Source organism: Pezoporus occidentalis, unplaced genomic scaffold (genome assembly GCF_034315485.1).
Source record: "Pezoporus occidentalis ecotype Australia unplaced genomic scaffold, CSIRO_AGI_Poc_V1 ctg794, whole genome shotgun sequence".
NCBI lineage: Eukaryota > Metazoa > Chordata > Aves > Psittaciformes > Psittacidae > Pezoporus > Pezoporus occidentalis.
Genome location: NW_026916152.1, coordinates 1943 through 13988, shown reverse-complemented (window position 1 = coordinate 13988; position 12046 = coordinate 1943). Strand labels below are relative to the sequence as shown.

Sequence of the window (12046 nt, the reverse complement as noted above, 5' to 3'; positions counted from 1 at the left end):
GCCCACATCAACCCCATTGTTTCTATGGGACCCACATCAACCCCATTGTTTCTATGGGCCCCACATCCACCCCATTGTTTCTATGGGGCCCACATCCACCCCATTGTTTCTATGGGCCCCACATCAACCCCATTGTTTCTATGGGCCCACATCCGCCCCATTGTTTCTATGGGGCCCACATCAACCCCATTGTTTCTATGGGACCCACATCAACCCCATTGTTTCTATGGGACCCACATCAACCCCATTGTTTCTATGGGACCCACATCAACCCCATTGTTTCTATGGGACCCACATCAACCCCATTGTTTCTATGGGACCCACATCCGCCCCATTGATTCTATGGGCCCCACATCCGCCCCATTGTTCCCATACAGTTCCTACCTTGACCTCCACATCTGGGGCCCAGCGGGGGGGGGGGCCCCCCGTTACCCCTCCCCCCACCACCACCACCAGCACAAGCACCCCCACCCCCCCCAGCGGCGCCGTGGGGCTGAGCCTGAGCCCGGGGTGAGTTGGGGGGCAGGGGGTGACCTATAGATGGGGGGTGACCTATATATGGGGGGTGACCTATAGATGGGGGGTGACCTATATGGGGGGGTGACCTATATATGGGGGGTGACCTATATATGGGGGGTGACCTATATATGGGGGTGACCTATATATGGGGGTGGCCTTTATGTGGGGGGTGACCTATATATGGGGGGTGACCTATATATGGGGGGTGACCTATATATGGGGGTGACCTATATATGGGGGTGACCTATATATGGGGGTGACCTATATATGAGGGGTGACCTATATATGGGGGGTGACCTATATATGGGGGGTGACCTATATATGGGGGGTGACCTATATATGGGGGGTGACCTATATATGTGGGGTGACCTATATATGTGGGGTGACCTATATATGGGGGGTGACCTATATATGGGGGGTGACCTATATATGGGGGTGACCTATATGGGGGTGACCTATATATGGGGGGTGAGCTATATATGGGGGGTGACCTATATATGGGAGTGACCTATATATGGGGGGTGCCCTATAGATGGGGGGTGCCCTATATATGGGGGGTGCCCTATAGATGGGGGGTGACCTATATATGGGGGTGACCTATATATGGGGGTGACCTATATATGGGGGGTGACCTATATATGGGGGTGACCTATATATGGGGGGTGACCTATATATGGGGGGTGACCTATATATGTGGGGTGACCTATATATGGGGGGTGAGCTATATATGGGGTTGACCTATATATGGGGGGTGCCCTATATGGGGGGGTGACCTATATATATGGGGGTGAGCTATATATGGGGGGTGACCTATATATGGGGGTGGCCTATATGTGGGGGGTGACCTATATATGGGGGGTGACCCATATATGTGGGGTGCCCTATATATGGGGGGTGACCTATATGGGGGGGCTGCCCTATATATTGGGTAGTGCCCCATATATTGGGGGCTGTGCCCCACATATCGGGGGCCGTGCCCCACATATAGGGGTCTGTGCCCCACATATTGGGGTCTGTGCCCCACATATAGGGGTCTGTGCCCCACATATAGGGGGCCGTGCCCCACATATAGGGGTCTGTGCCCCACATATCGGGGGCCGTGCCCCACATATAGGGGTCTGTGCCCCACATATAGGGGTCTGTGCCCCACATATTGGGGGGGCCTTGAGCATCCCCCCCATTGGCTTTGCAGCAGCTCAGTGCTTGGGGTGAGCGCGGGGCTCATGGCCACCAACCCGCTGGCCACCATCCAAGGTGCGTGTGGGGCGCGTGTGGGGCGCATGTGGGGCGCATGTGGGGCATGGATGGGGCATGCATGGGGCATGTATGGGGCATGTATGGGACACATATGGGGCATGGATGGGGCACGTATGGGGCATGGATGGGGCGCATGTGGGGCACGTGTGGGGCGCGTGTGGGGCGCATGTGGGGCACATGTGGGGCGCGTGTGGGGCATGGATGACGCATGTATGGGACACATATGGGGCATGGATGGGGCACGTATGGGGCATGGATGGGGCGCATGTGGGGCACGTGTGGGGCGCGTGTGGGGCGCATGTGGGGCACGTGTGGGGCGCGTGTGGGGCATGAATGAGGCATGGATGGGGCACGTGTGGGGCACATATGGGGCACGTATGGGGCACGTATGGGGCATGTATGGGGCGTGTATGGGGCATGTATGGGGCACGTATGGGGCACGTATGGGGCATGTGTGGGGCATGTATGGGGCACCTATGGGGCACGTATGGGGCACGTATGGGGCATGTATGGGGCATGTATGGGGCACGTATGGGGCATGTGTGGGGCACGTGTGGGGCACGTATGGGGCACGTGTGGGGCACATATGGGGCACATATGGGGCATGTATGGGGCATGTGTGGGGCGCGTATGGGGCACATATAGGGCACATATGGGGCACGTGTGGGGCACGTATGGGGTGTAATGGGTGCCCCTGTGCTTGTGCAATACTAACCCCCCCTTGCTCACTAACTGCATGCTATGGCTATAGGGGGGGCACCTATAGGAAGGGGGTCTATGGGTCCCTATGGGGGGTCTATGGGGGTCTATGGGGGTCTATGGGGGTCTATGGGGGGTCTATGGGGGTCTATGGGGGGTCTATGGGGGTCTATGGGGGTCTATGGGGGTCTATGGGGGTCTATGGGGGGTCTATGGGGGTCTATGGGGGGTCTATGGGGGTCTATGGGGTCTATTGGGGTCTATAGAGGGGTCTATGTGGGGCTCTATGGGGCGTCTATGGGGGTCTATAGGGGGGTCTGTGGGGGATCTATGGGGGTCTATGGGGGTCTATGGGGGGTCTATTGGGGTCTATGGGGGGTCTATGGGGGGTCTATGGGGGTCTATGGGGGGGTCTATGGGGGTCTATGGGGGTCTATGGGGGTCTATGGGGGGTCTATGGGGCATCTATGGGGGGGTCTATGAGGGTCTATGTGGGGTCTTTAGAGGGGTCTATGGGGGCGTCTATGGGGTTATATGGGAGGCTCGATTGGGAGCCTATGGGGAGGTCTATAGGGTTTCTATAGGGGGTTTATATGGGGTCTATAGGTGCTCTATAGGGGGTCTATAGGGGGTCTATAGGTGGTCTATAGGGTTTCTATAGGGTTTCTATAGGGGTTTATATGGGGTCTATAGGTGGTCTATAGGGTTTCTATAGGGGTTCTATAGGGTCCTATACTGGTTCTATAGGGCATCTATAGGGTTTCTATAGGGGCTCTATAGGGGGTATATAGGGTTTCTATAGGGCTTCTATAGTCTTTCTTTAGGGGTTCTATAGGGGCTCTGCAGGGGTTCTATAGGGGTTCTATAGGGGGTCTATATGGGGGCTATAGGGGTCTATAGGGTTCTATAGGGGGTCTATAGAGTTTCTATAGGGGTTCTATAGGGCTTCTATAGTGTTTCTATAGGGCGTCTGTAGGGTTTCTATAAGGGGTCCATAAGGGCTCTATAGTCTTTCTATAGGGGGTCTATAGGGCATCTATAGGGGTTTCTATAGGATGACTATAGGGGTTCTATGGGGTCCTATAGGTGGTCTATATGGTTTCTATAGGGGTTTCTATAGGGTTTCTATAGGGGTTTCTATGGGATTTCTATGGGGTTCTATAGGGGTTCCATAGGGTTTCTATAGGGGTTTCTATAGGGTTTCTATAGGGGTTCCATAGGATTTCTATAGGGTTTCTATAGGGGTTCTATGGGGTTTCTATAGGGTTTCTATAGGGGTTCTATTGGGTTCTATGGGTTTTCTATAGGGTTTCCATAGGGTTTCTATAGGGGGCCTATAGGGTTTCTATAGGGGTTCCATAGGGTTTCTATGGGTTTCTATAGGGGCTCTATAGGGGTTTCTATAGGTGCCCTATAGGGTTTCTATAGGGGTTTCTATGGGTGTTCTGTTGGGTTTCTATAGGGTCTCTATGGTCTCTATAGGGTCTCTATAGGGTTTCTCTAGGGTCTTTATAGGGTCTCTATAGGGTTTCTATAGGGGTTCTATGGGATTCTCTGGGGTCTCTATAGGGTCTGTGTAGGGTCTCTATAGGGTCTGTATAGGGTCTCTATGGGGTCTCTATAGGGTTTCTATAGGGTCTCTATAGGGTCTCTATAGGGTTTCTCTAGGGTTTCTCTAGGGTCTCTATGGGGTCTCTATAGGGTCTCTGTAGGGTCTCTATAGGGTCTCTATGGGGTCTCTATGGGTCTCTATGGGGTCTCTATGGGTCTCTATGGGTCCCTATGGGTCTCTATGGGTCTCTATGTGTCTCTATGGGTCTCTATGGGTCTCTATGGGTCTCTATGGGGTCTCTATAGGGTCTCTATGGGTCTCTGTGGGGTCTCTATGGGTCCCTATGGGGTCTCTATAGGGTCTCTATGGTGTCTCTATGGGGTCTCTATGGGTCTCTATGGTGTCTCTATGGGGTCTCTATGGGTCTCTATGGGTCTCTATGGGTCTCTTTGGGTCTCTATGGGGTCTCTTTGGGTCTCTATGGGTCTCTATGGGGTCTCTTTGGGTCTCTATGGGTCTCTATGGGTCTCTATGGGGTCTCTATGGGGTCTCTATGGGTCTCTATGGGTCTCTATGGGTCTCTATGGGGTCTCTATGGGTCTCTATGGGGTCTCTATGGGTCTCTATGGGTCTCTATGGGTCTCTATGGGGTCTCTATGGGTCTCTATGGGTCTCTATGGGTTCTCTATAGGGTCTCTATGGGTCTCTATGTGTCTCTATGTGTCTCTATAGGGTCTCTATGGGTCTCTATGGGTCTCTATGGGTTCTCTATAGGGTCTCTATGGGTCTCTATGGGTCTCTATGGGTCTCTATGGGTCTCTATGGGTCTCTATGGGTCTCTATGGGTCTCTATGGGTCTCTATGGGGTCTCTATGGGGCTCCCCCCCTAACCCCTCCCCCTTTCTCTCCGCAGCCTTGGCCACTGGTGGGACCCTGCCCCTGCCCAGCCTTGAGCCGGGGGGGCCCCTGGTGTTGGGGGGCAGCGGGGGGGCCCCCAGCGCCCCCCCCATGGCCCCTCCCCCTCCCCCTCCCCCTCTTTTCCTCAACCAGAGCCCCCTCCCCCTCCTGGGGGCGCCCGCCCCTCCCCCACCCCCTCCCCCCACCCCCGTGGCCTTGGCCCCCCCATCCCCCTCCCCCTCCCCCTCCCCCTCCTGCTCCTCGTGCAGCTCCGACCCCTCCCCCACCCCCCCCATTGACGAGTAATGGGGGGAGGGGATCCCCCTCCCCCCCCTTTGCTACAGACCAAAAACACCCCCCTCCCCCTCCCCCCCCCCCATCCCCCCCCATTATGGGGTTGGACCAATCCCCTCCCCCCCCCACCATTCATTAAGGGTGGGGGGAGGGGGGAAGAAGAGGGAAAACCCCCCCTCCCCCCATCCCCCCATCAAAAGGGTGTTTTTTGGCCCTGGGGGGAGGGGAGGGGGGGAATAGTCCCAAAAAGTGATGATTTCACACCAAAAATCCTGCCCCTCCCCCCCCCCCCCCCCAAAGCTGATCCCAAAGGTTTGTACCAAACGTTCTGACCTCGTGAGAGCTGGGAAAGGGGGGGAGGGGGGGGGGGATGGGAAGAGGAAGTGGGAAAAGGGAGAGGAAGTGGAAATGGGAAAGGAAATGGGAAAAGGGAGAGGAAAAGGGAAATGGGAAAAGGAAGAGGAAATGGAAAAGAAAATGGGAAAAGAAATGGGAAAAAGAAAAAGTAAAGGCAAAGGGAAAAGGAAATGGGAAAAGGAAGAGGAAAAGGAAGAGGAAATGGGAAAAAGGAAGTGGAAATGGGAAAAAGGAAAGGGAAAGGAAAAGGAAAAAGGAAATGGGAAAAGGAAGAAGAATTGGGAAAGGAAATGGGAAAAGTAATGGGAAAAGGAAGAGGAAATGGGAAAAGGAAATGGGAAAAGGAAGTGGAAATGGGAAAAAGAAAAAGTAAAGGAAAAGGGAAAAGGAAATAGGAAAAGGGAGAGGAAAAGGAAGAGGAAATGGGAAAAAGGAAATGAAAAGGGAAAAGGAAATGGGAAAAGGAAGAGGAAAAGGGAAAGGAAATGGGAAAAGGAAGTGGGAAAAAGAAAAAGTAAAAGAAAAGGGAAAAGGAAGTGGGAAAGGAAATGGGAAAAGGAAGAAGAAATGGGAAAGAATAGGGAAAAGTAATGGGAAAAGGAAGAGGAAATGGGAAAAGGAAATGGGAAAAGGAAGTGGAAATGGGAAAGAGAAAAAGTAAAGGAAAAGGGAAAAAGAAATAGGAAAAGGGAGAGGAAAAGGAAGAGGAAATGGGAAAAAGGAAAGGGAAAGGAAAAGGGAAAAGGAAATGGGAAAAGGGAGAGGAAAAGGAAATGGGAAAGGAAATGGGAAAAGGAAGAGGAAATGGGAAAGGAAATGGGAAAGAAAATGGGAAAAGCGGAAAGGAAAAGGGAAAAGGAAGTGGGAAAAGGAGGAGGAAAAGGGAAAAGGGAGAGGAAATGGGAAAAAGAAAGGGAAAGGAAATGGGAAAAGTAATAGGAAAAGGGAGAGGAAGTGCGAAAAAGAAAAGGAAAGGAAAAGGGATAAGGAAATGGGAAAAGGGAGAGGAAAAGGAAGAGGAAATGGGAACAAGGAAAGGGAAGGGAAAAGGAAATGGGAAAAGGGAGAGGAAAAGGAAATGGGAAAGGAAATGGGAAAAGGAAGAGGAAATGGGAAAAGGGAAAAGGGAAAGGAAATGGGAAAAGGAAGAGGAAGTGGGAAAAGGAAGAGGAAAAGGGAAAGGAAATGGGAAAAGGAAGAAGAAATGGGAAAGAAAAGGGAAAAGTAATGGGAAAAGGAAGAAGAAATGGGAAAAAGAAAAAGTAAAGGAAAAGGGAAAAGGAAATGGGAAAAGGAAGAGGAAATGGGAAAAGGAAGTAGAAATGGGAAAGGAAATGGGAAAAGGAAGTGAAAATGGGAAAAGTAATGGGAAAAGGAAGAGGAAGTGGGAAAGGAAATGGGAAAAGGAAGAGGAAGTGGGAAAAAGAAAAGGAAAGGAAAAGGGAAAAGGAAGAGGAGAAAAGGGAAAGAAGAAGGAAAAGAGGGAAAAGAGGGAAATGGAGTGAAAGAATGAGGGAAAAGGGAAAAGGAAATGGGAAGAAAGGAATTTGAAGGGGAATAAAGAGGAAAAGGGGGAAATAAAGAGGAAAATGGGAAATAAAGAGGAAAAGGGGAAATAAAGAGGAAAAAGGGGAAATAAAGAGGAAAAGGAGGAAATAAAGAGGAAAAGAGCAAGGAAAAGTGGGAAAAGCAAAAGAGAGGGAAATAAAGAGGGAAAAGGTGGAAAATGGAAAAGGGGAAAAGGGGGAAAAAGTGGGAAAAGGCAAAAAAAAAGTAGGGAAAAATGGAAAGGAAAAGTGGGAAAAGGCCAAAAAGGAGAAAAAAAAAGTGAAAAAGAAGAAGAAAAAAGTGGAAAAAGGGAAAAAAAGAGGAAAAAGGGAAAAAAGAGAGGAAAAGGGGGAAAAAAAGAGGAAAAGGGGGAAAAAAGAGGAAAAGGGAAGAAAAAAGAACAAAGGAAAAAGCAGGAAAATGAGGAAAAAAGACCCCAAAAAAGGAAAAGGGAAAAAAAAAAGGCAAAAAATGCAAAAAAAAAAGGGAAAATGAAGAAAAAAGGGAAGAAAAAGGGAGAAAAGGAAAAATGAAGGAAAAAAAAGGAAAAACAAAGGAAAAAAAGGCAAAAAGAAGGAAAAAAGGACAAAAAACGACCAAAAAAAAAAGGCGGAAACACGGAAAAGAGACCAAAAAAAAGCCGAAACCAGCCAAAATCAGCCAAAAAACAGCCAAAAAACAGCCAAAAAACAGCCAAAAAACAGCCAAAAAACAGCCAAAAACCAAAAACAACCAAACCCCCCCTCAGTGCCTGACCCCCCCCTCCCCCACTGGACACAAATACCTCAAAGAGCCCCAAATCCCCCCAAAAGAGCCCCCAAATCCCCCCAAAATGACCCAAAATTGGGGGGCAGAAGGGGGGGAGGGGGCTTGACCCTGAATGTACCCCAAAACCCATTGGGGCTTTTGGGGGGGGGGGGAGGGGGAGTGAGAAAAAAAGGATGGAAATGGAAGGAAAAAGTGAAATTTAATGTTTTTGGGGGGTGGGGGAGGGGCGGACCCCCCCTTTTTGGGGCGTTTTGTGGGGTTTTGGGGTGGTTTTATATGGAAAACGAGCAAAAAGAAGAGGAAACGACCCCAAAAGTAACACAAAGGGTGGGGGGTGGGGTGGGGGGGGTGGGGAATGGGGTGAACCCCCCCAAAAAAGGGGGGAAGTGACCAAAAAAAAAGCATGGAAAAGAGCAAAAAAAAAAAAAATCGTGAAAAAGCCAAAAAAAAACGGGCAATTTCGCCCGAAAAATGCCAAAAAGCGGCGCAACGATGCCCCGAAACGCCGGAAAAAAGGACCAAAAAAAGGACAAAAAAAGGAGAAAAAAGACCAAAAAAAGGATAAAAAAAAGGAGGAAAAATGGAAAAAAATGGAAAAAATGGAAAAAAAGCAAAAAAAAAAAGACGGAAATGGTTAAAAAGGACAAAAAAAGGACAAAAACGGATGGAAACAGACAAAAACGACAAAAAAAAGGACAAAAGTGGCCCAAAAAGGACAAAAGTGGCCCCAAAAAGGACAAAAGTGGCCCAAAAAGGACAAAAGTGGCCCAAAAAAGGACTAAAGTGGCCCAAAAAGGACAAAAGTGGCCCAAAAAAGGACCAAAACCAGCCAAGATTGGCCCCAAATGGACAAAACCAGCTGAAAATGGCCCAAACTGGGCAAAATCGACCCAAAAAAAAGATCAAACCGGGCCAAAAACGGGCCCAAAAAGGACAAAAATGGGCAAAAAAAGGACAAAAATGGGCAAAAAAGGACAAAACTGGGCAAAAAAGGACAAAAACGGGCAAAAAAGGACAAAAACGGCCCAAAAAAGGGCGAAAACGGGCAAAAAGGAGGAAACGGGCCCGAAACAAGAACGGACTCAAAAACGGCCCAAAACGGCCCAAAAAAGGACAAAAAAAACTGCAGAAAAAAGAGAAAAAAAGGCCAAAAAACCAAAAAAACGCACCCAAACCTCAGCCAAAAAACCACCAAAAAAAGGATTTTTAGACCAAAAACGGCCCCCGGGGGAGGGGGGAGGAGGGGGAGGGGGGGACGACCCCCTCCCCCACCCCACCCCCCCCCCGGGTTAATTGCATTAATGAAGCTTTAATGAACGCTGCCAAACCAAATAGGGCCCGGGGGGGGGAGGGGCACCCGAAATACCTCAAATGCTATTGGAGAAACCAAATAGATTGGGGGAGGGGGAGGGACACAAAGAGGAAAGACCTCATTGGTCAAGGGGGTTGGAGGTCATTGTGACGTCATGGCCTTGAGGACCCCATTGGACAATGGGTTTGGAGGTCATTGTGACGTCATGGCCTTGAGGACCCCCATTGGACCTCGGTCTTGTTGACCTTCATGACGTCATGGCCTTGAGGACCCCATTGGTCAATGGGTTTGGCGGTCATTATGACGTCATGGCCTTGAAGACCTCCGTTGGAGAATGGGTTTGGAGGTCATTATGACGTCATGGCCTTAAGGACCCCATTGGTCAATGGGTTTGGAGGTCTTTATGACTTCATGGCCTTGAGGACCCCCATTGGACGTTGGTCTTGTTGACCTTCATGACGTCATGGCCTTGAGGACCCCATTGGTCAATGGGTTTGGAGGTCATTATGATGTCATGGCCTTGAGGACCCCCATTGGATGTTGGTCTTGTTGACCTTCATGACGATATGGCCTTGAAGACCCCATTGGTCAATGGGTTTGGAGGTCTTTATGACGTCATGGTCTTGAGGACCCCCATTGGGCCTCGGTCTTGTTGACCTTCATGACGTCATGGCCTTGAGGACCCCCATTGGACCATGGTGGTGGTGGCCTTTATGACGTCATGGCCTTAAGGACCCCATTGGTCAATGGGTTTGGAGGTCTTTATGACTTCATGGCCTTGAGGACCCCCATTGGACGTGGGTTTGGAGGTCTTGTGATGTCATGGCCTTCATTGGACAATGGGTTTGGAGGTCTTTATGACGTCATGGCCTTGAGGACCTCCGTTGGACAATGGGTTTGGAGGTCATTGTGATGTCATGGCCTTAAGGACCCCATTGGTCAATGGGTTTGGAGGTCTTTATGACGTCATGGCCTTGAGGACCTCCGTTGGAGAATGGGTTTGGAGGTCATTATGACGTCATGGTCTTGAAGACCCCCATTGGACAATGGGTTTGGAGGTCATTGTGACGTCATGGCCTTGAGGACCCCCATTGGACCAGGGGCTTGGAGGTCTTTATGACGTCATGGCCTTGAGGACCTCCGTTGGACAATGGGTTTGGAGGTCATTATGACATCATGGTCTTGAAGACCCCCATTGGACAATGGGTTTGGAGGTCATTGTGACGTCATGGCCTTGAGGACCCCCATTGGACCATGGTGGTGGTGGCCTTCATGACGTCATGGCCTTGAGGACCCCATTGGTCAATGGGTTTGGAGGTCTTTATGACGTCATGGTCTTGAAGACCCCCATTGGTCAATGGGTTTGGAGGTCATTGTGACGTCATGGCCTTGAGGACCCACATTGGACAATGGTCTTGGAGGTCTTTATGACGTCATGGCCATGAGGACCCCCATTGGACAATGGTCTTGGAGGTCTTTATGACGTCATGGTCTTGAAGACCCTCATTGGACAATGATCTTGGAGATCATTATGACGTCATGGTCTTGAAGACCCCCATTGGACAATGGGCTTGGAGGTCCTTATGACGTCATGGCCTCGAGGACGTCACGACCTCCGTGACGTCACTGACGACCCCATGATGTCATCGGCCTTAATGACCTCCGGGGGGGGGGGGTGGTGTCCACGACCTCATCACCCCTCCCCCCCCCGTGACGTCACGACCCCCACGGCTTCCTCGATGACGTCACAGCCTCGACGGCCTCTATGATGTCATCACCCCCCCCATCCCACACAACCCCTCCCCCCCCCATCCAACAGCCAAAGAAGGGGGGGGGGGGGCGAAAAGAGGAGGGGGGGGGAGGGGCAAGAGGCTCCGCCCCCCAACCCCCCCCAAACCCCTCCCCCCCATAGGACAAATACCTCATTGACGCAACCAAAGAGCCCCCCCCATGGGGGGGGGGGGGGGGGTTGGGGGGGGGGGCCCCCCCACTTCCCATTGCCCCTCCCCCATTGCTGTGGCCCCCTCCCCCCCACCCCCCCCCCCATCCCCCCACTTATTGGGGGCCCCCGGTTATATTATGGGGGGGGGTCCCTATGTATGGGGGGGGGGTCCTGGCTTCTTATGGGGCTCCCCCTTTATTGGGGGGGGCCCCACTTATGGGGGGGACCCCCCCCACCCTTCAGTTCTCAATGGGTGCAACCACTCATGGGGGGGGGGGGCTTGGGTTATGGAGCTGGGGCCACATTGATGGGGGTGGCCCTATTATTATGGGGGTGCCCCATTGATGGGGGTGCCCCTATTGGTTATTATGGGGGTGCCCCATTGATGGGGGTCCCCATTGATGGGGGTGACCCATTGATGGGGGTCCCCATTGATGGGGGTCCCCCCATTGATCATTATGGGGGGTGCCCCATTGATGGTGGTCCCAATTAATGGGGGTGCCCCTATTGGTTATTATGGGGGGTGCCCCATTGATGGGGGTGTCCCCATTGATCATTATGGGGGGCTGCCCCATTGATGGGGGTCCCTATGGGTGGGGGTGCCCCTATTTATTACTATGGGGGGGTTGGGTGTCATTATGACCCCCCCTATATATAGGGCACCCCCTATATCTATAGGACCCCCCCTATATATAGGGCACCCCCCTATATCTATAGGAGACCCCCTATATATGGGGCACCCCCTATATCTATAGGACACCCCTATATATAGGGCACCCCCTGTATCTATAGGACACCCCCTATATATGGGGCACCCCCTATATTTATAGCCCCGCCCCCCAACCCCCCAACCCCCATAGAGCAAACCAAAGACGCCGGCCCCTCCCCCCACCCCCCAACT

At 51.5% G+C, this 12046-nt stretch overlaps 1 long non-coding RNA gene across 1 annotated transcript; it reads left to right on the top strand.

The window, feature by feature from the left end:
- Positions 1-439: 439 nt before the first annotated feature.
- LOC134155569 (uncharacterized) lies at positions 440-5049 on the top strand. The gene is made up of 3 exons (XR_009961625.1): positions 440-510; positions 1712-1773; positions 4941-5049. It is a non-coding gene; the product is annotated as an uncharacterized LOC134155569 (long non-coding RNA).
- Positions 5050-12046: the final 6997 nt, after the last annotated feature.